This window comes from Lolium perenne, chromosome 5 (assembly GCF_019359855.2).
Source record: "Lolium perenne isolate Kyuss_39 chromosome 5, Kyuss_2.0, whole genome shotgun sequence".
Taxonomy (NCBI): Eukaryota; Viridiplantae; Streptophyta; class Magnoliopsida; order Poales; family Poaceae; genus Lolium; species Lolium perenne.
The window spans coordinates 118,461,335-118,487,802 of NC_067248.2; the positions used below are offsets into that span (position 1 = coordinate 118,461,335).

At 40.2% G+C, this 26,468-nt stretch overlaps 1 long non-coding RNA gene across 2 annotated transcripts; it reads left to right on the top strand.

Moving 5' to 3' along the window:
- The first annotated feature begins 22,529 nt into the window (after positions 1-22,529).
- LOC127299726 (uncharacterized) lies at positions 22,530-25,705 on the top strand. 2 transcript variants are annotated; one of them, XR_007850611.2, is made up of 4 exons: positions 22,530-23,123; positions 23,213-24,178; positions 24,396-25,208; positions 25,514-25,705. It is a non-coding gene; the product is annotated as an uncharacterized lncRNA (long non-coding RNA). The 2 variants fall into 2 exon arrangements; XR_007850610.2 differs by having other exon boundaries at positions 23,213-25,208.
- Positions 25,706-26,468: the final 763 nt, after the last annotated feature.

Genomic DNA, 26,468 nt, shown 5'->3' on the forward strand with positions numbered 1-26,468 from the left:
CAGACATGGTCTCGGAAAGTCGTCATAATATGATGGATAAAATTATGAGAGAAATTGTTCATCATATTACAAAGTTACTAATAGTGAAATCTGGAACACTTGTCATATGATGATAAACTTCAAAGTAAGAACCTCAAGGTTATTGGTATTTGACCAACAAACCTAGAAGTTAATGATGTTGAAGTGTTTTTCTTAATAATGAGGAAAGCTAAAAGAGAAACTACAAAAGATTATTGGCAGAAAAAAAAGACTAGAAAGTCTAGCTCAGGTGTATATAAATGATATACATGTTATGGTTGTATTCCTAGTTAGGTCACACAATGAAATTCTTGGGTATTAGTACCATATTGGTTGGTATGAAGTGTCATACAAAACAATGCAATACAAGAATACAATGGCCTAAGTGACTGACAAGGAATATGATAGGAATGCACGTCTGGAACAAAATGAAGTGTTATTATGTTCATCGTTAGCATTCTATCTAGCCATTAGAATTTATAATAAAGAACTTAATAATTGTTATTTTGCTCTGGTCAAATGAAAACAATGAGTTGTTCAAATTATGACATTACTCCATGTATGATGGATAAGTTATTATAAATCTTAATGGTGAAACACACATACATAACACTGACGCTAAAATTCCATAAGGCAAATGATTTGAATTCCACTTATTTGTGGAACCGCCATTTAGATCATGTTAGAAAAGAACACATGAAGGAACTCCATGCAAATGGATTTTTGGAGTCATTTGATTTTTGAATCGTTTGGCGCTTGCAAATCTTTTCTAAAGAGAATGACTAAAATACCGTTCATAGGCCAAGAGTTGAACGAGCAACTAAATTTAGTGGAAAAATACATGATGATGTATGTGGTTCACTGGACATAGTTGTGTGCGGGAGATTCTTATACTTCATGAAAACTTCCAACAATGAATTGAGTATATATATGAGGATATATTCGATAAGAAAGAAGTTTGAAACATTTGAATAGATTCAAATAAATTTCAGCATGAAGTGGAAATCGTCGTAATAGAAAAGTCAAATATCTATGATTGGATCATGGTGGAAATATTTGAATTACGAGTTTTAGCGAACATCAAAGAGAGTCATGAAATTGTTCTACAACTCACATTTCTTGGAGTATCATAATGATGATATAGTATCCGAGAGATGTATCCAAATCTTGTTGGATTAATGATGAGATAAAATATTATGACGCCATTATATTTTTGTGGATTATGCTTTAGTGACTACCGCTTTTATACTGAATAGAGCATCATCATGATCCGTTGAAATGACACCATACAAGTTATGGTATGGGTATAAACCCTAATAGTCTTTTCTTTAAATTTTGGTCTAAGAGTTTACAACCAAAATCGGATGAATGTCTTTGTTGGTTATCCCAGAGATTTAATTGGGAATTCTTCCCATGAGACAAAGACAAAAGTGTTTGTCAATGTTTCTTATTTCCGAGAAATTGTTTCTAGTGAATTATTTGAGTGGGAGGACAATATAATTTGATAAGGTTTATGAACATGAGCATAATGATCAGAGTAGCGCAGCATCGGAATTGGTTTCGGAAGCGGCCACGACGATCATGGCTCCCATGACTACAAAGTGTTTTAGCCATGGAGATCGAAGTACATATTGAACCTTGTAGGTATGGTTTACTTTGTGATCAAATAAATGATTTGTGGACAAAGGATTGATTTTGAACAATGATAAACCAACTACAAACAAAGAAGTTATGATGGGCCCTGACTCCGTTAAAATGGCTATACGCCATGAAATCCAAGATAGATAAATACTTTTTGAAAGTAAATAGATCTATAAAATTGATGGACTTGGATGAAATATCCTTAAAGAAGCTCGACTTGTCGAAAAGTTGTTTACGACAAAGTTCAAAGAGTTGACTACGATAAGATTAGATCTTCCGTCGCTCTGCTTATAGTCTATGTGGATTATTCTAGTAATCACTACATATTTCTTTTATGAGATATGCTAGTAGGATGGCAAAATACATTACTTATCAGACGTGTGTATTAAAGGTGTATACAAGATACAACCAATTGTTTTGCTAGTTCGTGGAATACTAAATAGGTATACAAACTTCAATTGGATGAAGTGAGTATTATGGAGTTGGAATCTTCACCAGATGAAATAGTCAAAGAGTTTTTGATTTCATCAGAAACGATGAAGAGGCTTGCATTTGCAAGAAATTAAGTGGGAGCACTGAGACATATTTATAATACTTTATGTAGATGACATATAGTTGGTTATAAATGATGTAATTATATACTTGATTAAAAAGGTTTCATTGAGAATTAATTTCAATGAAAGGATATGGACTGAAACAAATTTAGTGTCAAGATCTATGAAGATAGATTGAAACACATAAATAAGTTTAAGTTAAAGTACATAGGATGGATATTGAAGTAGTTCAATATAGAAATATTAAGAAAATGTTCTTGTCATGTGAAGGTTTAACAAGACTTGAGTGTATCTGACACTCAATGAGTAAAAACACATGAGTGATTATAGATCACGAATAATATGTACACAATCAGATGTCCTATGCTCTAAAAATGTTATGAGCATGTACCAGAATGATTCAAGTGATGATCATTGAAACACAGTAAGAATATTCTTGAGTACTTAAGAAGAACCAAGTATATATATATATATATAGTTTTGTATGGAGAAATGACAAACAAATCGCTGTAAGATGTTGCACCGATATTTGTTTTGTCACATATGAAAATAAAATTTCAATCTCAAAATTAGACTAAGTGTTGTTTAAAAGGTAGCACAATGAGCTAGAAGTTGTCTATGCTAGATTTAGAAGAGTTCTAAATATTGTGACGGATTGTACAAAAGAAGGAAGAGTATGTCATTGTTTTGACAATGGCAAAGGATGTTTAGTCAAAAGATTCTTTGAGAACTTGGTGTAGTTCCGACAGAGTCAGAACTTTGAAGCTATATTGTGTGTGACAATATTAGTGACATATTTCAGACCGCGGAATTAAGGTTCCACCAGAAGACCAAACATATTTAATGCCGACACATTTGGAAATGAGTGATGCGTTGAGACGCAAATGAATTACAAAATACATACGGTTCTGAGCATGTCAGGTCCGTTGACTAAAACCTCTCCCGTGAGCAAAACATGATAACGCACCAGAAGGCCAAGGTGTTATATCTTTACAAATGTAAACTAGATTATTGACTCTAGTGCAAGTGGGAGACTATTGGAGATATGCCCAAGAGGCAATAATAAAAAGGTTATTATAATACATCTTTGTGTTTATGATAATGTTTACATAGCATGCTATAATTGTATTAACCGAAATATTGATACATGTGTGTTATGTGAACAACAAAGAGTCCCTAGTATGCCTCTTAACTAGCTTGTTGATTAATGGATGATTAGTTTCATAATCATGAACATTGGATGTTATTAATAACAAGGTTATATCATTGTATGAATGATGTAATGGACACACCCAATTAAGCATAGCATAAGATTACGTCATTAAGTTATTTGCTATAAGCTTTCGATACATAGTTACCTAGTGCTTATGACCATGAGATCATATAAATCACTTATACTGGAAAGGTACTTTGATTACATCAAACGCCACTGCGTAGATGGGTGGTTATAAAGGTGGGATTAAGTATCCAGAAAGTATGAGTTGAGGCATATGGATCAACAGTGGGATTTGTCCATCCCGATGACGGATAGATATACTCTGGGCCCTCTCGGTGGAATGTCGTCTAATAGCTTGCAAGCATATGAATGGTTCATAAGAGACCACATACCACGGTACGAGTAAAGAGTACTTGTCATGAGACAAGGTTGAACGAGGTATAGAGATACCGATGATCAAACCTCGGACAAGTAAAATATCGTGTGACAAAGGGAATTGGTATCGTATGTGAATGGTTCATTCGATCACTAAAGTCATCGTTGAATATGTGGGAGCCATTATGGATCTCCAGATCCTGCTATTGGTTATTGGTCGGAGAGAGTTCTCAACCATGTCTACATAGTTCGCGAACCGTAGGGTGACACACTTAAGGTTTGATGTCGTTTAAGTAGATATGGAATATGGAATGGAGTTCGAAGTTTTGTTCGGAGTCTCGGATGGGATCCAGGACATCACGAGGAGTTCCGGAATGGTCCGGAGAATAAGATTCATATATAGGAAGTCACTTTCCAAGTTTGGAAATGATCCGGTGAATTTATGGAAGGTGGTTTCTAGAATTATCCGGAATAAATCACTATGGAAGAAGGAGTCCCGGAGGGACTCCACAAACCCTAACCAGCCAACCAAGTGGGAGGGTGGAGTCCATGGTGGACTCCACCTCCTTGGACGGCCAATAAAAGGGGGAAGGGGAGAGTCCCTGTCCCTCTAGGTTTCGTCCATAAGGCAGTTTTTCTGTTGGGGTCTTATTCGAGGACTTTGGGCAAACCCTTGGGGTTCCACCTATATAATGAGGAGGAGAGGGAGGGGGCAGCCCATGGCTTGGCCGCACCACCCCTGCCCCCTTGAGGCCGGCGCCCATGGCACCCCCTCTCCCCAAACCCTAGCACCCCTCCTCCACTACTTCTCCCGCATATGCTTAGCGAAGCTCCGCCGGAGATCTCCATCGACACCGCCACCACGCCGTCATGCTGCCAGGATTCCTAGGAGGATCTACTACTTCCGCTGCCCACTGGAACGGTAAGAAGGATGTCGTCTTCATCAACACCGAACATCTGACCGAGTACGGAGGTGCTGCCCGATTGTGGCACCGTGATCAAGATCTTCTACGCGCTTTTGCAAGCGGCAAGTGATCGTCTACCGCAGCAATAAGAGCCTACTCTTATAGGCTTTGGAAATCTTCAAGGGTTAGTCTCGTTCATCCCCTCGTTGCTCCCATCTTCTAGATTGCATCTTGGCTTGGATTGCGTTCTCGCGGTAGGAAAATTTTTGTTTTCTATGCAACGAATCCCTACAAACATAGTCCTGGTAGTGGAACCGATTCCACATCCAAGAGAAGCCGTCTGGGAGTTTCTGGTGAGTACAGCTCTAGCGACGCAACGACGGAAGAGGAGCGTCCAATGGGCCGCGATAGGGCCAAGGCCGCGGCACGTAAGGGTAGGAGGAAGGGGAAGGAATCCTCATCAAGCAGTGAGGTAGGAAGTAAATCCTTCGCGATGAGGAACATGATGAAGGGTTTAGTGAAGGCTAAGCTATTCAAGCAATGGAACAAAATGAAAGACCGATCAACCGACGACATGAACGAAGCAGAAAAGCGCAAACATGCGAAGGCCATCAAGATGGTGGAAAAAGAGCTTGGTCTGGAAGATGATGACGACGAGAAGGGGGAGCATGAAGAAGAGGAAGAGGAGTAGAATTTTTATTTATTATGTAATTTTTAAAATTTATTATGCAATTTTATTAATTATTATGTAACCGGTAACATTTTTAGTTGAATAAATAATTTTCTTGCATTATTTTGAATTTCTAAAAAAATCGAGTGAAATAACTTAATCTGAAAAAAAGAAATGGTGATGTGGAGGAGAGAGAAGTGAGAGCTGGCACTATAGCCTGTGCACTGGCACCGTGGGGTGAGAGTGGGGTGAGAGTGGGGTGAGAGTGAGGAAAAAAGCTGACGTGGCAGGCTATAGTGTGGTGATGCATTGGCACCAGCCTAAAGGGCCAAATCGCACCAACTATCATGCCAAAAGAAGTCATTCCAACAGTGATCTTTGTGAAGGTCCTAAAGAGTGACATGTCTACGACATCGCACGGAAGCTTAGGCCACTAGTTAAATAAGCTCTCGGTTGGTCCTGCCTCTTTCCCTATGTAGTATTGGAACATTTGATATCCTCTCATTCGAACCACAACCCTCTTTTGATAACCTTCAATAACAAGAAGAGGGTTGTGCCGACAAATAGCATAGATATGAGGTTATGTGGGACAGAAGCCCTGAGTTTGGGATATGTGGGTTGGGGTCGGGATCTAGAGGAGGAGGACCACCAGCTAGGGTTTGGGATGCGATCTGGAAGAAGAGAAAGGAGGCGCGTGAGTGCCTGGTGGTGGGAACCCTCTCTCTCTCTCCATGGATGGGTGCGGGGCAGGTGGCGGAGGGGCCTCGCCGACCGCCGCGCTGTACCGAGAGTACCCGGCGGCGCGTCACTAGTCGCCACACACGTACGGGAAGCGAGGGGAAGGACGAAATGATAGCTGAAAAGTCGATTTTGCCCCTGACCCTCAGCCTCAGGATGTCAGTGGCGCGTCCGCTAGACAATTTTGCACACGCTGCTTCCGCCACAAACTAGTTTCAGGAATTTTATGGTTGCCACGTAATTTATTTGGTGGCTGCTTGCGGTTGCGGCTAAGTGGCACCGCGAAAACCGCAATGGCTCACGAAGCTGAGGTATTCCTTTGCTACAGCTCGCCGAACGGCCTCATTTCTTAGAGCATCTCCACTCGTTGGCGCTCGCCACGCCCTAATCCAGCGAAATTTTCCTCTGGATTGGAGGAAAATTTGGCCTGGGGAGCGCCGAAGTTCCAGCCATCCCCCCGGCAGGACACCCCCAACTTCGGCCATTTGACATATTTCAAACAAATTCGACATAAAATTTAACAAGTTCGACAAACAAGATTCAAAAAATTGCTGAAACAAATTCGGCGAAAATCAGTACAATGTTTAACAAGTGTTGAAACAAATGAAGCACACAATTTCACAAGTTTTGAAACAAATTAATAAAGATAGACTAGTTGGCGTCGGCGTTGGCGTTGCCACGGAGTGTCCATATGTGCTCCACCAGATCATCTTGCAGTTTTTGATGCATTGTAGAGTCTCGAATCTCCTGGCGCATAGCAATGAAGGCGGCATGATGTCGGCACCTGGTGATTAGCCTGTGCAAGAGGACCCTCTCTCTCATATGGTGCTTCTTGCTCAACCAGAGGAACCGGATGTTTTCGCTCATTTTGAATAATCATATTGTGTAAGCACACACAACAGTTCATCACCTCCTGATACGTCTCCGACGTATCGATAATTTCTTATGTTCCATGCCACATTATTGATGATACCTACATGTTTTATGCATACTTTATGTCATATTTATGCATTTTCCGGCACTAACCTATTAACGAGATGCCGAAGAGCGATTCTTTGTTTTCTGCTGTTTTTGGTTTCAGAAATCCTAGTAAGGAAATATTCTCGGAATTGGACGAAATCAACGCCCAGGGGCCTATTTTCACACGAAGCTTCCAGAAGACCGAAGATGATACGAAGTGGGGCCACGAGGTGGCCACACAGCAGGGCGGCGCGGCCCAAGCCCTGGCCGCGCCGGCCTAGCGTGTGGGGCCCTCGTGTGGCCCCCTGACCTATCTCCTCCGCCTACTTATAGCCTTCGTCGCGAAACCCCCAGTACCGAGAGCCACGATACGGAAAACCTTCCAGAGACGCCACGGCCGCCAATCCCATCTCCGGGGATTCAGGAGATCGCCTCCGGTACCCTGCCGGAAAGGGGAATCATCTCCCGGAGGACTCTTCACCGCCATGGTCGCCTCCGGAGTGATGAGTGAGTAGTTCACCCCTGGACTATGGGTCCATAGCAGTAGCTAGATGGTCGTCTTCTCCTAATTATGCTTCATTGTCGGGTCTTGTGAGCTGCCTAACATGATCAAGATCATTTATCTGTAATGCTATATGTTGTGTTTGTTGGGATCCGATGGATAGAGAATACTATGTTATGTTGATTATCAATCTATTACCTATGTGTTGTTTATGATCTTGCATGCTCTCCGTTATTAGTAGAGGCTCTGACCAAGTTTTTGCTAGTAACTCCAAGAGGGAGTATTTATGCTCGATAGTGGGTTCATGCCTCCATTAAATGCAGGACGGTGTGAGAAAGTTCTAAGGTTGTGGATGTGCTGTTGCCACTAGGGATAAAACATCGATGCTATGTCCGAGGATGTAGTTATTGATTACATTACGCACCATACTTAATGCAATTGTCTGTTGTTTGCAACTTAATACTGGAAGGGGTTCGGATGATAACCTGAAGGTGGACTTTTTAGGCATAGATGCATGCTGGATAGCGGTCTATGTACTTTGTCGTAATGCCCAATTAAATCTCACTATACTCATCATATCATGTATGTGCATGGTCATGCCCTCTCTATTTGTCAATTGCCCAACTGTAATTTGTTCACCCAACATGTTATTTATCTTATGGGAGAGACACCTCTAGTGAACTGTGGACCCCGGTCCATTCTTTTACATCGAATACAATCTACTGCAATACTTGTTCTACTGTTTTCTGCAAACAATCATCATCCACACTATACATCTAATCCTTTGTAACAGCAAGCTGGTGAGATTGACAACCTCACTGTTACGTTGGGGCAAAGTACTTTGGTTGTGCTGTGCAGGTTCCACGTTGGCGCCGGAATCCCTGGTGTTGCACCGCACTACACTCCGCCGCCATCAACCTTCGACGTGCTTCTTGGCTCCTACTGGTTCGATAAACCTTGGTTTCTTACTGAGGGAAAACTTGCCGCTGTACGCATCACACCTTCCTCTTGGGGTTCCCAACGGTCGCGTGCTGTACGCGTATCACCTCCCACATCTGATCTTTGGACCAAGTCATAGCGGAGAACCGGACGACAGCAAATCTCTGCTGGAGGACACCAAATGCACGTTCGACGTCTTTTCGGAAAGCTTCTTATTTCTTTACAAACTCGCAATGTTTGGGGGTGCCGGGTCTCGAGATAGTCTTCACAAATGTTGCCCACTTTGGATAGATCCTTTGTTGTAGTGCCAACCATTGATCACATAGTTCACCGGGGGAGCATGACCCTCAACAAGCTTGGAAAAGATCGGGGAGCAGTTTAGGATGTTGATGTCATTGTTGGATCCAGGCATACCAAAGAAAGAGTGCCAAATCTAGAGATCATGGGTAGCCACTGCTTCAAGTATCACAGTGCAGCCTTTTTTGTGATCCTTGTACATTCCCTGTCACGCAAACGGACAGTTCTTTCATTTCCAATGCATGCAGTCAATGCTTCCAAGCATCCCTAGAAAACCCCTAGCTTCATTTGTTGCAAGGATCCTCTGAGTGTCTTCGACAGTGGGTGATCTCAAGTAAAAGTCCCCGAACACTGCTATGACGGCCCTGCAGAACCGGTAGAAACAATCAAGGGCGGTGGACTCTGCCATCCGAAGATAGTCATCTGCACCATCACCGGGAGCTCCATACGCCAGCATCCTCATAGCCACTGTGCACTTCTGCAGTGACGAAAATCCAACCAAGCCAGTGCAATCCGCCTTGCATCTGAAGTAGGGGTCAAAGTCTCGGATGGCATACACAATTTGCAGAAATAGCATTCTGCTCATCCTGAAACGATGCCTGAAAACAGTCTCACCGTGCAATGGATTGTCGGCGAAGTAGTCGGCATACAACATGCAGTAGCCCTTGATGTCCCACAAGTATAGGGGATCGTGTGTAGCCTTTTCGATAAGTAAGAGTGTCGAACCCAACGAGGAGCTAAAGGTAGGATAAGTATTCTCTCAAGTTCTATCAACCACTGATACAACTCTACGCGCACTAAACGTTTGCATTATCTGCGAAATAAAACTACGGTAGCAATACGGGTATGAGAGATAGCTTTGCAAGATAATAAATACATGAAAGTAAATGTTAGTGCTGCAGCGATAACGTACACTAAGTAACCATATACTAACAGTACCATGAGTGTGGAAAAGTGGTGGTAATTGTGGTGGCTTTGTCCAAGATTAATTAGTGAAGACATTTAGTTCATTGTATTTGATGTAGTTTTCAATGTGTGAGAGGCTAAATATACAAACGTTCCACTACTTGGGATTACAAGTACTATATGATTGGATTGTTAGCAAACATCCGTAAATACTAACAATGCATTAAGGTTTCCCCAACCATAGCCTTAAGTTTATGGTCCTCTTACTCCCATACATGCAACTAACCGGTTTGAGCCCTTAGGTTTCAGTACCATATCAACATACAACTCTAATAAACCATAGACATTCAACAAAGCAATCAAAAGACAAATATACTACATAAACATGACATAGATCATAGGATGAATATTATAGCATCAAACACCATGCTTACATAGGACTACAGAGGTTTATGAGAGAATGAACCACTGAATACAAGGATGAGATGGTGATGGAGATGGTGGTGAAGATGTCGGAGAGGGCAGCGCGGTGGCGTAGGGCGGCGGCGGCGCCGGTGGCGCGGGTAACACCTTTCCCCGCCGCTGGCAAGTTGGGGAGCGCCGCCCCTTAGCCTCTCTCCTTCATGGCTTCAAGGAAGCCCTCCCCCGTGGAGATGGGATCCATGGGGGAGGCAAAAGCGTGGCTTTTGGTGGCTGAAATTCGTGGGTGGAGGTGTTCTCCACGAGTCAGGTTTCCTTCCTTTATATAGCTTCTCGGATTTTCGTCACCCCCTTTTAGGGTTCCACCAAAACAGGCCTACAGGCCGCGTACGAACTCCGATTGGGCCGAATTTTAACTCCAGAACGTTCAGCGGAAAATTATCTACAACTTCCTCTTCAGGCCCAACTCCGTTGGAGGTCATCTTCGAGGGTAAAACAGACAATCTCCGAAAACAGTTCTGGGACAGATTTCAGTAAAGTTCCAATTCGACTCCAACAAGGTTTCCTCTTGTTTTCTTGATAATTCCTACACATCAAAGTGTAAAATAAGAACATTGTGCAATTTTGTAATTATTAATAGGTTAGTCCAAATAAATCATAAACTTAATACAAAAACAAGTGCCAAAGGCATAATATTAACATGGAACAATAAAAAATTATAGATACGTTTTGGACGTATCAACATCCCCAAGCTTAATTCCTGCTCCTCCTTGAGTAGGTAAATGATAACAAAATAATTTTTGATTGTAAATGATGTGATCAGGTCTTTAACAATTGCATGATGTATGGATAATAAAACTTAGCAATCATGTTACCTAATGAAAAGTATCAACCAACTAAGAGTTCATAATATGAAATTTATAAACATCAACAAGATTGTAATGATCATAGTAAAGCATGGTAGAGCGGTATCTCGCTTGCCCTTAATTGTGGAGCAAAACATAAATGCCAAGGCACCTCTGGAGTTCAAGTGAAGACTAGAAGTAAGAATATCAAAGATAAAAGCATCAAAGTTATGCCACAGTTAACCGCGTTCTGGGACAAGCACATTACACTAAGAATGACAGTTATGCTCTCAAAAAGGTGCTCAAAGAAATGATGGTGACTCAACATAAAAGTAAAAGATAGGACCTTCGCAGAGAGAAGCAGGGATTAACATGTGCTAGAGCTTTTTATTTTTAAAACAGAAGTAAAATTGTTTTGGGAAGTGTTTGTTGTTGTCAACGAATGGTAGTGGGCACTCTAACCCCTTGTCAACCAGACTTTCAAGAGCGGCTCCCATGAAGGACGTTATCTCTACCAGCAAGGTAGATCATCCCTCTTCTCTTTTGTTTACACATGTACTTTAGTTTTATTTATAGGTGACACTTCTCCCAACCTTCGCTTTCACAAGCAATGGCTAACCGAATCCTCGGGTGCCTTTCAACATTCACATACCATGGAGGAGTGTCTATTTGCAAATTAAGTTTCTTACTGATAAATCAGGGCAAAACATGTGAAGAGAATTATTAATGAAAGTTGTAATTAATTGGGGCCGGGCACCCTGTTGCCAGCTCTTTTTGCAAAATTATTGGATGAGCGGATGTATATGCCACTAGTCCATTGGTGAAAGTCTGTCAGGAGTAAATGACAAGGTTGAAAGATAAAACATCACATACTTCCTCATGAGCTATAAAACATTGACACAAATGGAGAAGTACTTTGAAGGTTTTAAAGGTAGCACATGAAAATTTACTTGGAATGGTTTGAAATGCCATGCATAGGTATTTATAATGGACACTTTGGAACAACTTGGTTTATAGGGGTTTGGATGCACGAGCAGCATTTCCGCTCAGTACAAGTGAATGCTAGCAATAGACTGTGAAGCGACAATCAACAGAGCAATAACCGTCATAATCAGGCTTGAGACAAAATAAAATTAACGGAGGCATAAAAGTGATACAAGAACTCTGAAGCAAAGTAAATCATCGAGGCTTAATTGACTTTTGTTTTTCAGTCATATGCATGCGTGAGCATGTGCCAAGTCAATTTCAAATGGATCACTCAAAGAGGACACCACAATACCATACCATCTTATGAACAGGACAATGCATGTTAACATCAAAATATCATAATATACACTATTAGCTAGTTGAGACTATCCATAAGAAAACATAACCACTAAACAATATCATTCACGCATCTTTTTTAAGTTTCATCAAATATACATTAACCAAGTAAACGTTGAAAATAGAAGATAAATAAAATATGTGACGATCAACTTATTAATGTAACCGGTGTTTGATTCTGGGATAAATAGATAATAAGATACAGCCGCTTCAAGTTTAGTCAAATTCATATGTTGCTAAAAAAAGAAAGTTTGAAGGTTTGCAAACCGAGGGGTTATTGATGAAGAGGGATGCAGGGACATCCCCAAGCTTATGACTTTGGCCATTCTTCAATATTTCAGAGTATGGTGTTCCTTCATTCTCTGTGAAAAACTTCAACACAAAAACTTTCCCATTCTTTTCTGCGGTTAGACATTAGTGCAATAGATAATATTTCCAAAGTGCTGCTATTAAACCAAATCAAATTTTGTTTTTAGGTTACGGAAAGGTTGCTTAAATGGCAAAATTAGAAATAAAAGGTAAGAACCCATAAAAATCAAATGAAAACGAAAAGAGGCCACTCTTGCAACAAAAGTCAGAATCTGTCCAGAAAAACAGCAGCTGAAAAACGTAATTATTAGGTCCACTTAAACATGTCCGAAATTTTAACCAATTTTTGTGCATGCACATAATTAGGTGATACATAAGCAGTAATTGTTTCGTGATTTTTAGAATTACCAGTAAAACATGAAAAATCACGCAATGAGCAGTAGATTCTGAAAACAGAAAATCACTTTTTACAAATGTATCAACTAAGCTAAACGGTTAAAATTTGGTATTTTATTTTTGATAAACTAATAGATCAGAGACTAAACAAGACCTAAACATGCTAGCTACAGCAAGGAAAACTCTAAAAGAAAACAAAAAGCTACAACCAAATAAAGAATCCAACAAAGAAGCAAAACAAAAGAAAATATTTTTGTTGTTTTAAAATTATAAGTGAAAGCAAATAAGCAATAAATACCAAATAAGAAGCCTAAGAAAACTAAAGAAGGTAAAAACAAGACATATAAAAGCAATTAGAATACACGTTAAGACGATTCATATCATGTGGACGGGTAATATAGAGTATGAACGAGATAACCCCATGTTTGTTGATGAATAGGGGATGACTCGGGCATCCCCTAGCTTAGATGATTGTATGTTCTTGAATATGTTCTTGGGATGCACCTACACATCCCTAAGCTTGAGCTCTTGTGTCTTCTTGTTCATCTCATATCGCCATATCTATTGGATTTTATAAGCTACATCCACATAAAACTTCACAAAACTCATTAGTAGGGTTAGTACTCATTAAATAAAATCCACTCATGTTCAAGCATTGAAAAATTAAATAATATTTATCTAACATTAGCCACTGTATATACCTAAGTTCTTATTATTTCCGTTGTACGTCGAAAACTAAGGAAATCAAGAGACCCTAAGTACAATATTGAATAAACACAATAAAAATCTGTCAAGACTGAACAGTCTGTAAAGGTGACACTTAACGAGATAGTTACGTAGCTCAAATGAAGAAACTCAAAACTAATGAAAGAAAGGTAATAATCTCAGGTTTATGCACAAAAACTTTCAAGTCAAAATACTATTCTGAGATTTATCACGATTTTATTTACAGAGAAGCACAAAATCTGTCTAAACAGAACAATCAGTAAAGATCGAATCATTAGACCTATCTACGTAGCTCAAATCGTAAAAGTCAAAACTAATGAAAGTTGCGTACATATCTGAGGATCACGCTTGAATTTTTTCAGAATTTTAAATTTTTCTGTAATCTATACAGCTCAAAACGGTGGACAGCAAAAATCTATCCCTGCGCAGAAATCCAAATCCAGCATCAACTTTTTATTAGAGACTACAATTAGCATTTTATTTTTATGTACAGAGGTATATACACAATATTTACATGTTTTTGGATGAGAATCTTCCATGGAAAGATTTGCTTTGATTTCATAGGCATGAACACAAGTGTTCAAGGTCGACCCACACTTAATCATTGCTCATCTTTCCAATCACTCTCTTTTTGAAAACATTTAGATACACTACAACAAGACAGAGCTTTGGTAACACCATGTTGTGTTACTACAGGTCCAAAACATTGTTATTGGGCCATGTAGTAACAGATTTTGAGATGTGTTCCATTAGGCCGTGTTACTAGGTGGTGTCCCGAGTCACACATAATAATTGTTACTATATGTTAAATATTGTGTTACAATTTATATTTTAGTAACACACATATTCTGTGTTACTACATGCGTTGGTAACACATTTTCTAAACTATAGTAACACCGACAGTAACATATTTTCATAGATGTAGAACATTGGTGGTAACATATTTTTATAGTTGTAGTAACCTAATTAGTAACATTCATTTTAGCTTCATGGCGCGAATAGTAACATAATATCTATACATTGTAACATTATGATTTATACCTAGTAACACATTTTTGTATCTATGGTAACACGAACAGTAACATTACAATATCAGTATTACAATATAATAAATGTATTTTATTATTAATCACAAAACAAGGTCCCTAATTTACGGAATATTTATTTATTTAATGCAATTAATTACTTTATTATGATGCTTCATGTCATTACAATGTGAGAGAAATTGAAGCACACACCATTACAATGTGAAAGCTTTAACCACAACGCATCCACACAAATGGAATTTAAGATATATCTATTATAAATATATAGGAGTGCAGGATACATATATATTACAAATAATAGATGCCAATATATTTGGTGCAACATCAACGTTCATATCCATAGAAAACAAAATTGTGAAGAATATTACAACATATTATTTGCATAAATTCGACTAAAGAAAAATATCCTCTAAAATGATATTACTCCGTGCATGTTTCAATCTATCAATGTAAACTATAACACTGATCAGAAGATCTTCAAACTTTATTTCCTCTTTGATCCAACCAGGGACTGTCAACGGCAACTCAATCTTTCTTTCGAATCTGTAAAATAAAATTGAAAAATATATTTGATGATTAAATGTACATGAATAAGATTGTAAAATATTAAAGGGAACAAAATAACTCACGAAAGTTGTAGGCCAAGCAATTAACAATCCCGACGAAAAAGCATCACCAATGGTCTTGCAATCAGATACTTCCCTTACTAATTCATCACTATTCATAATAGGTTCATCTATGCGCACTAGTGAAAATTGTGCACCCAACTCAATACCACCAGCCTTAGTTGCAGGATTAGTGGTACAAATAGTAGCATATGCAACATTCCGCTTGTTTGTATAGGTTGAAGTTCTTAGAACTACTTCACAACCAACCTATATTATGAGCAATATTAGCATTCAATAACAAGTATGATATAGTTGCATGAACAGATACACATGGTCATAGTTAAAGGAAGACTGTCACGACATTCACTTTGTTACAAACACACATAGATGCACTAGTTTTTTTTTAAGGCTAGCAAGGTATATACACCGATTAACATGGAACATCACCCTCAAAAAGTACTCGTGTCCTCGAAATAAACACAATATGTTTATAGCTGCATGTAAAATACTGAGTGTGTCATGGCCAGGATATCTGCTAGACTACATGTTTTATGCTACTAGATGCCGCATATTTAAGTATGGCATATGTACAGGTTCTCAACTATATACTTCTAATACTACCAGAATACTATACATTAAGTGTACATATTACCAGGTCCTAATCAATCTGTTTGGATCTTTAATAGTAGTAACAACAGAAAGTAGAGTGCAGGTATTACCAGGTCCTAATCTGTTTGGACCTTTAATATTAATAGTGATAACAAGAGAAAGTGCATGCTTAGAAGTTTAATGATCAACTACCAATTCAGTATACGCTACCAATTCAGTATACGAAGTTCCGTTTTGACACACTAGTGACTACACAAGAAAATAATAAATGAAGTTGGTTACATGACAACATCAATAAATGTGCAACTACATTTCGTAATGCCATTTTTGTGATACCAGGTATTAAAGGGCACATCGTATAACTCCAAAAGCAAATAACTACGGATATTTACCTTGAGTGAAGATGTATGACTATAGTTCAGGTTTTAAGAGGGAGGGAAATACTTTGCGGTCTTCTCACAATAAGTTGATCTGCACCTTCAGCATAGACACCACCATATACTAAAGCAGGACAGAGCTTTGGTAACACAATCATGTAACACAAAGTAAAATATGTTACATGAAAAATTACAGTAACACGTAATTTGTGTGCCAATGGCCGATAGTAACACAAATTATATAAGGCCCAAAATTGTGTTACAGATATATCGACCGAGTAACATATAAATATGTGTGGGAGGTAATGTGATACAAAGTTCATTGACATAGTAACACCTAGATATGTGTCTCCGGGAGGGTGTTACAAACTTTAGTGCGAGTAACACATAATCATGTGTCGATAGATAGTTTTACAAGCTCTATTCAACCGAGTGTATGCCAAATAGGAGTTCCAAATCTTGAATTGGGATTTTTCCATTGGTTCCACCATTGTAGAGGGTATTGCATAGCCAAATATTAAGGCGTGGGAGCAAGTAGTTGCTCCTACATCCAAATTATTCCTCTCTTTGGTCTCTCTCTTTGTTGTGGGCCATGAGAGAGAACATTGATTCTTTTGGCAATCTACACACTGTGGTAAACCTAACCATTTGCCATCAAAAATGTTTTCATTACATGGTATATTTGGCTTTTAGCAACACTGTGGATGCTCTTACAGGACCGATCCTGAGTTTTAGGGGTCGTCGAGCAAAACTAGAACCGGGAGGCACATAATATTTGTGCATAAAAATAATATTGGATATATATATTTTATAAATCTATTGAAAAAATATACTCCCTCCATGTCACAAAACATGTATTAGATTGTCCAAATTTGGATGCATCTACATACTAGAGGGTATCTAAATACATCCAAATTTTACCAAATATAAGATAATTTTTGTATAACGGAAGGAGTAAAAATATATATACCACCACGAAATTTCTACGTAAGATAAGAAATATGTATGAGCATGTTAGTCACACCGAGAAATGACAATGGATGACTCATAACTACTATATTAACCGTGAACTGCCTCGATTTTTCACAGAATTTTGAGGCCTATGTGTGAATTACTGTGGTGCTAACACGTACTCCTTTGGATGATTTAATTGCTGCAGTGGTTCTCTTGTGTATAGTTTTGGTGCCTTCTAGCAATTTTTGGGATGCTCTGAGTTCTTTCCTTTATTGGTTCTTTGACCTATTTGCCTGGGTGGCTTTAGCCGTGACGTTGGCCTGCTGTGCTTCTTGGGTTGCTGTACAGCGGTGGTGGGTCATGGATCTGTCGTTTTTGTCGGTTTTACTTGAGCTGTATGGAACAATCGAGCAAGAGTTCGTGGCGAGTTCGTAGCATAGACAGTTGCCTCCGCTCCGACACGTAGCCTCTCCATCTCCTCCATGACCCAATCCCCCTCACCTCCATCGGTTTCTCCTGGGGAGCTCCTCCCAGACCGAGGCCCTTCCTGCATGGCTGCAACAGCAGCAGCGCCTCTGGTCACCAGCGCACCAACCCCCTCCTCGAACGACAGAGCAAGGAGAACGAGGACGGTGTGCCGGCGACTAAGGCGAGGCGCCGCGGCGACCTGCACCAAACCACCTCACACCACCTCGGACAGTGGAGCATAGAGGACTGGCCGATGACTGAGGCGAGGCGTCGCGATGTCCTGCACCAGCCGCGACGGCAGGTCGCGCGTCAGCAAGAGGAGCTTCACGGCGGGGTCGCCTGGCCGAGCTCACCGCCAGAACGGATCAGGCGAGGCCGCGGCTTCGCATTCACGCCTGCACGTCCGTGGATCACCGGCGGTGGTGCAGGCAACATCTTTGAGTTCTCTTAGAACCGACGATGGCGTCCCCCGCGGGCTCTGATATCAGCAGTTCAGCACCCTGTCGTTCATGGCTTCTTTGGGACTTCTGACAACGCGCACATGCGTCACCACAAGCAGCGGGGTCACGCCCGTGGCATCGCCGAAGAATCCTATGGCAGGGCCAATTGCCAACGGCGATTTGATGCTCACGGCTTCACCGAAGCAGCTGCTCACGCCAGCGAGCTCTACTGCCGGCGGCGGCTTCGCGTCCTTATCTTCTGAGCCGTCATTGTCAATCATGGGACACCACGGCGGCCCTTCCGTGGCGTCATTGCATTCCCCGAAACACGCGCGTAGGACTCCACCGACAGCGGCGGCGTGGCGTTCTTCCCTTCTCCGGCGTCAATCCTCTCGGCCTCGCGGACTTCAGCGCCGCCAGTGCACAAGTCCGGCGGCGGCAGCAAGAAAAGCCCGCGGCGACAGCACGACATCGTGAGCGCACCCTGCAGGAGCGCGCGGCAGCAGGTATGCCTCTTGGTCACAGGCGAGGCCTCCAGCTCCTCCATCTTGTCCGTGTCGTCGTCCAGGCCGTTCTGCAAGTTCTTCACCTCAGAGAAGGCGAGCAAGCAGGTACGATGACTCACCCCCGTCCTGTTTTTATGCATCTTGCAATTCTTGATTCCTCTGGTGTGCAATTTGATCGTGACAGCAAGCAAGGAAGGCCTCGAGTGAGGAATCCCGCTCGACTTCGTCCCCGCTGGTTGCCGGCCGAGTCCCGTCGCGGGCAAAGTATCCGTGAGCTGAGAAGTCGATCGAGCAAGAATTCAATACTTAGGTTTTCTCTTGATTTTTGTTCAGTACCATTTCTTACTCAGGGTTCCCGTACACCACTTCGAGTTCACCGAGTAGTTACTTTTAGAGCCAAAGCAATCTGCAGCGTTCTTCACACTTGGTATGCATACAGGATAGAGAGGTGGAAGTGCCCTTCACATTTATATTTGTGTAACCTGATAATTTTGTGCATGGAGCCACTGTGACTTCTTCAAAATATTTACTTGCAGTAATCTGACCAAACGGTGTCTTAATATTCAACAGGAAAGTTCCACGGTTGCTCCAGATAAATTTCACGAAGGATGGGCGTGCAAACATGAAGGGCAACCGTGTTTTTGCAAGCATGCTGGTTGGAAGCTAGCTGTGTTTTTTTCTGATTTAAATTATGTGTATTTATTCAGCCTATCTGAAGTACCTGCTAATGGTTTCAGTAGTGGCTGTTTATTCTGCAGCATTTGTGTATTCCTACATAATACACTACTTCAGGACTCACATGTAATTGCCTTCAACACATAAGATCTTCTGATACGTTTCATTGTAGACATAGTAGACACCAAGTATTTTTTTTGTATCGATGAGCTGATCGTGTGAAAACAAATTGTCAATTCTCAGTGTGAAGGCATATAGTTTCTTGCTACTATGGATTAGTCCATTCGTCTCGATTAAATGTCATATATAGTTTCTACTTGCGACTACTTTTGATTAAGTTTGTGTTTTTTCAGGATTCGCATGTAATTCCCGGAGGGAGCATTTTTTTTGTTGTTAAATCTCGATTAAAGTGTCATATAGTTTCTACTTGTGACTACTTATTATTAAGTGTGTGTGGTTTTTCTCTACTTTTGCGGGAATTGCTACATATATGCGCACAAATATATGATGTAGAGTAATTCTTCAGTCTGCAGTTTAATTTACCGGTTAGACCTTTCTTGAATTCACACTACACAGATCCTCGAGGTTTTATATACATATATCCATTGAACATAGACATCAGATGGTTTAGGTGGTGAGGTTAGACCTTTCTTGAATTCACACTACACGGAGCCTCGAGGTTTTATATACATATATCCATAGAACATAGACATCAGATGGTGTAGGTGGTCAGAGGTCGATTGATTTCATTTTTGTTATAATTGTTATATTTGGGGATTTTTATGGGTTAGAAAATTGTTCTTTTTTCTAAGAAAACACGAAAGAAAACAAAAAGACACGTAGGTACAACCTCTCAGGAGGAGGACACTCCATCCTCACCAGATATATTTTATGATTTACCACACTTTTCTGTAAAATTTGATTATTTCGCCACATATCAGGCTCACAAGGTGTGAAAATAATCAAATTACAAACAGAAATTGTGGCAAACCCCCCGTTTCCAAGGTGTCTTGATAGTAAGGAGCACTATTATATTTTGGGGTCGAAGCCTACACTATAATTCGGATCAAAAGTGAGCTCATCATGGTTGGTTCGTGGAATGCATAGCAATGGATGTACGCTTAATATATATATTAGGTGAGTTCTTTCTTCGGTTTATAAGTTTCTTTTTTATTCTAAACAACCTTCAGGATGGATCACAATATTTAGATTAACTTTTTTTTGCGAAACACAATACATACATAGACGCTCACATATACGCATATATACTCACCCATATAAACACACACACGCACATTCTACCCATATGAGCACCTTCGAGAGACTGCGTCCAAGAAACTTCATTCGACGGGTGTTGAGATTGACGAAGTCACCATAGACGCCTCGCTGTCACGGGAACGTCGCCTCCCACTGAAGAATATTCCACCTTTAGTGAGACACCAAAGTGTCAAACCTGAGCTTTGAATTCTGGTGGGCTGGGGGTGCCACTGACCTCCTAACCACCCAATCACAGATTATGGAAGCTGCTTATTTTATCAATACTATAGTTGCTATGTTGTCCTGTCAAACAATTTAATACCATCCTCGGAAAATGTCCTGTTTTGTTTCGCATCCAATCTTTGAAAAACATGTCACGAGGAACCTACTATGCACTTACTTTTTTACAGGTACTTCTAGAGACATACTTTCATGGGTGATATATTCTTCAGAGAGTTGCATGATGAATTTCTGCAGAACTTTTGATGCGAGCATTGTGCTTAGGTCATGTTTTGAACTTTTGGCATCAGCGATGTTCTAATTTGACCATAATAAATAGAGATAAATTTGGTCTTTAGGTTTGCGGTTCATAGGATCAATTATTTTCTGTTTATTGGGCCTGATATTTATACATCATCACTATGACTGCTTCAGAGGTGGAACACCACATGGACTACTCCCTCAGCCTCTTTGACATGCTGCAGTTAACACCGAAATTTGTTGGTTCATGACATACAAGAGAATGCTTACTTCTTAAGTTTCAAGGTGTTATCCAACATTAGATACTTTGTAGAGATTCAAGAGGCGATCTGCATACATCATACCACACTACAAATGTGTATAGCATATACGAAACACATTCCATCATAGTCAGTATGTCCAATTAGTTCCGCTTTAATAAACAGTTTCGTAGACTTGGAACCAGAAACACATAACAAATATAATGCGTTGTGGCATCCTCGGTATATAACAAAGCAATGACGGACACTAAAAACTACTCCAACACCCAAAATATTTACTAACTGCAACCTTAAAGTTAAAGGAATGGTCGCTGCAATACACATTCGTAGCAATGCTCTGATAAACAATAAAAAGGTGTACGTACGCCTGCATCAAGCAAAGTCTGTTCACAAGCTAACCAAAGCCACGCCACAAAGACACAAAAATGCTCAAGCAAACACGAAACGGTGCTCAACCACTGCGCCCCTGGAATGCATGTCCATCACTGCGAGCATGAAGGCAATTTCAAAATCACACACACGTTCGGTTACATCAACTGATTTAGAGAAAAATTGAAACACGTCTAAATAGGTAAAAAACAATCCATAAACATTCTGCACCGCTAAAAATTACTATCAATCGGGCGCGGCGTGCCGCCGCGCCTATTATTGCTAGTAATATTAATATTTAAACACAAACGCTAGCTGTGGTCTTTGTTATTTTGACAGAAAAATACCGGTTGTTCTTGACTAACATAGTGGGTCTTGACTCATGAGCAGTCTCGTGCAATGTGATGTTGTTGTTTGCACTTAATGAATGGATGGATCGATCAATCAAGGCAGCCCAAGGGTAGACTTGTGCCGTTATATTTTACTATGCAGGCCCAGTTACGTGGATAATGTCATAATTACCGTATACCAAAGCCCAAGTCGATCTATAGGTTCTTTATAAAAAAAAATGAATCCCTTCCCTGTGTCAATCTGGTTATTTTGGTCGAGAGAAAAGAATACGTGGATGGAAAATACCATTCCCGCTAAATAACCAAAATTTTCCCTCCGTTGGCAGCTCCATATATTGAGCCCTTCTAATTAATCTCTTCGCTCCAAAATCCAAATCAATCTCCCCGAGAAAAACTCATCTACACAACCGAGCCGCCCCCCACCGCGCCGCCCCTCACTGCCCACCACCACCACCGTGCCGCCCTCCCACCGTCGGCCCGCCCTTCCTCACCACCAGTGCCCACCAGCACCGCCCCTGCCCCCCACAGCCAACCAACATTGCGCCTCCCTGCCACTGTTGCGCTGCCCGCCCATTGCCCAGCACCGGTACCGCGCTGCCCTTCCACTACTGAGACGCCCACCACCGGCGCTCCTCCCCGTCGCAGCGGGAAATCCAGTCGATTGATCTGTTCGCCTCCATCGCCAAGGCGCGGCCACCCTCCTAGCAGGTTCGTCTCGCTGCCCCCGTCCACTGCAGGCATTTGTTCAGCCCCTGCATCTTGTGAGTACAGGCGGTTGTGGCCCCTGCATCCCGTGTGAGTACAAGGCACAACGTGCTAATTCGCCAGACACTGATTCATCCCTCTGTTTGATTTGAAATTTCGTTGGTAATTGCAAGGCTGATCACAAACACCAGTACTTTCCCCTCGGTTACTGGTAACCACGTGTAAAGCCATCAGCGACGATCTTGATCCATGACGAGGAGTCCCCCCTTCAACCCTATAGTAAGCTATCGACTGCCTTGTATGATATTTGTCTGAACTATGCAATCTATACATTGGAATAGCATGTACTCACATGTTTCTTTCTGTAGAATTTTGTTCGGTTCTGCGACCAAAATTGCAGAGGGCACACCCACAGCTGTTCTGATTGATTTCCCCTTTCCGTGACTACAAATTCTTACTACGTTATTATCCTTTCCCCTTCCCTCATTTATCTGCTATTAGTTCATGTCTATTTGCAGTTCAAATTCTAGCTTGATATTTGATTAGTGAAAAGATATGCTTTTATCCATTATTGAATTTTTTGGACATTATCAATGATAGAGGGTCCTTGAAATGTGGTGATCACAGCAAATGTCTTGCTGTACCTGGGAGAATGGGTGGTGTCAGGGAGACCCCATCCCTTACGCTAGTTAGAATTGCAGCATTTTGGGAGCATCGAGTGTTAGGCTTATTTAGTTATACCTGATAGCTAATTTCATGTTGAAATATAAGTCTATGACACCGTGGTTCTTCCTGCCTGGTTGATGTTTACTCATATTTACTGCTCCTTACTTGCTGCTTCTCCACGTGCCTTAGTCTAAGGATAAGTTGTGTTCCTATTGGTACGTACACACCGAGTCCTTGCATTATGTTCATTTGCTTGATTGAACACAGACTGCAATGTGCTCACGTTTACCATTCATTGGTACTCCAGTTCTCAACTCTAGTTTAATTTTATTCTTTTCTTGATTGAACACACACAGGAATTTGCTCATTTGAATTCAGGTTTGTTCCATGAACAGAAGCCTGGCATTTATTTTTACTAAACGCAACCTGGGATATGCTCAAACACAACAATGGAGAAATATCCGGAAATAAATGATTACAAAGAAGAACTACAGAAATAGCTATACGAGAACAAGCTGGGTATGCTCCAAGTTCAAGCTTGGCTAGGCGGCTGCAGCAGATGATGCCCATTTATTTCCCCGTGACTTGAAATTTGCGTACAAGTTAACAAGATGATGTGGCTAGCAAATTCATTAAAATTCTTTGGCTTTCTTTCTACTGAAACTAAGGTATGTGATGTTGTCTTTTGGTTCTGGAAATTGTTCCACCGTATTCTTTTAGCAAATCCTCAGTTCATGTATTCAGACATCAACAACCTCCTGCTGGGGTGATTATACTTTTTTCGTAATATTTATGACATCGTCCTAAAATTACCACCCTTTTCTTCGGGAATACATTCAGTGTGGCTGTAAACAGAAAGGCACAAAATTTCGTATCCATTTGCAGGTGTACATGAAGGAAAAAATCACTGAAGCTTCATTGGCATCGAAGCATGTACTGCCGTTAGTACCATGTTGCTTCATACTGAAGTTTCATTGGCATCGAAGCATCGCGAGTTTTCGCTGGATTCCCACTAATTAATTATGTCTAGGTGGTATGTTTTCATGCATAAAGAACATGGTATTTGATTATTCCTGCTCAACTTTTGCATGTCACTGAGAAACCTATGGATCAGTTTGTTGTTGCTATCATTCTTACTACTACAAGAGTTCTATCTGTCAAGTTTATACTTACTGGTTATGCACTTGTGCTATTTTAAAGGTATTGTTGTCCATCAATTTACATATTCTCTAATTGCTTCTATCAAATAATTATTGTTTCATGTGTCCACATCCATGAGTGGAACCTGCATTTTTAGACAGGTATTGATATTGCTAAACTACTTTCTTTTGCTTGGTAGAAAAAATACATATGAATAAGCAGTATGTTATTCACCCACTTGCAGATACAATAACTGCCCCTTATGATATTTATCAGAGCAAAATACTAGCTGTATCAAAAATCAGTTTCTGCATTAGTGCATATGCAAATAAAAGTAACGTTAGTACAAAGTACATACTGTAAGTCGATATTCTTTCATGGCAGATCGTTCGAGAGAAATTAATGAGTTTTTCTGCAGATTTTTTCATAGACCGGTCATGTGGTTCATGCTAGCTTCACCAACCAAGTAGTGCTCAGTTCTAATGTATTAGAGCACGTTTTTCTTCTCAGGTCTTATCAAGAACATGACTATTCTTTTCTCACGCCTTCTGAATCAAGGTGATTGTTTTCCAGTTCATACAGTGCGTGTCTTTAATTAATGTAAGAAACTATTGTGAGGATGTTCTAATGTAGAACCGTCCACAGGGTGGTAATACTAAAAATCTGAGTGGGGATCATAGTTTCACTAAATATGCATAAGGAACATACCGCAAAATTTTCTTTAACATATTAAATTCGTATTTATGAGTATACAATTTCTGCTTATTTCATCGACTGATGTTCCTGTGTGGAATCATCTAGTTCTAAAAATATATTTGTGTACATTTAATCATATAAATGTAATATCCATTTTTCTCTTACAGATTCGAAAGAAGGATGACTGAACGTAGCTGAATTCTCCGGTTGGATCAAGGAGAAAATGAAGTCCGTAGATTTTGCTTAGCAAGAATTAAAGTTTACATTGACATATTGAAAAAAAATGTAATATCATTATATATCTTTTTCTTTGGCTGAATTGGTGCAAATGCTATGGTGTAATATTCGGCACAATTGTGTTACCTTTAGTCAAATTTATATGAATGTTACGATGTTGCACCAATAATATTGGTATTTATTGTAATGCATATGTATCCTACACGTATGTGTCCGCGCTTCAATCTTTGTCATTTTAATGGTGCCAAGCATCATAATTAACTATTAAATTGAGCACGTGAATATGTATGTAAATAAATGTGTATTCATAAAATGGTACCTAAGTTTTTGTTTAACAATAACAAAAATGATTAAATTAATTATGTTGTGGTACAATAGTAGTGTTACTGATGGTTACAAACGGTGTTACTAGGTTAGTGATAGCTATGAATTATAGTGTTACAATGTATGGATATTATGTTACTAACTATGTTGTGAATGTAAAAAAAATGTTACTAGTTATGTTACTAGAGTTACAAAATATGTTACCACCATTATTGTACGACACCAACGTAAATGCATGTTACTGCAACTTAACTTGTAACACAAATTTTAACATATGGTAACAATTAATATGTGTGACTGCAGACATCACTTAGTAACACGGTCTAATGGAACACATTGCAAAATATGTTACTACACGGCCTAGTAACACTATTTCGGATCTGTGGTAACACAAGACTATGTTACCAAAGCTCTGTCCTGTTATAGTTGTAACAGAGCACTCTCATTTGTATGGTTAGATGGAGCAAAATCATTTGGATTGTGTGGTGGAGCAATATCATTGCTAGCCTTCTCCCTAGACACATAAAGATTGACAGTTTTCCCGATCTTAGGGTCAGACAA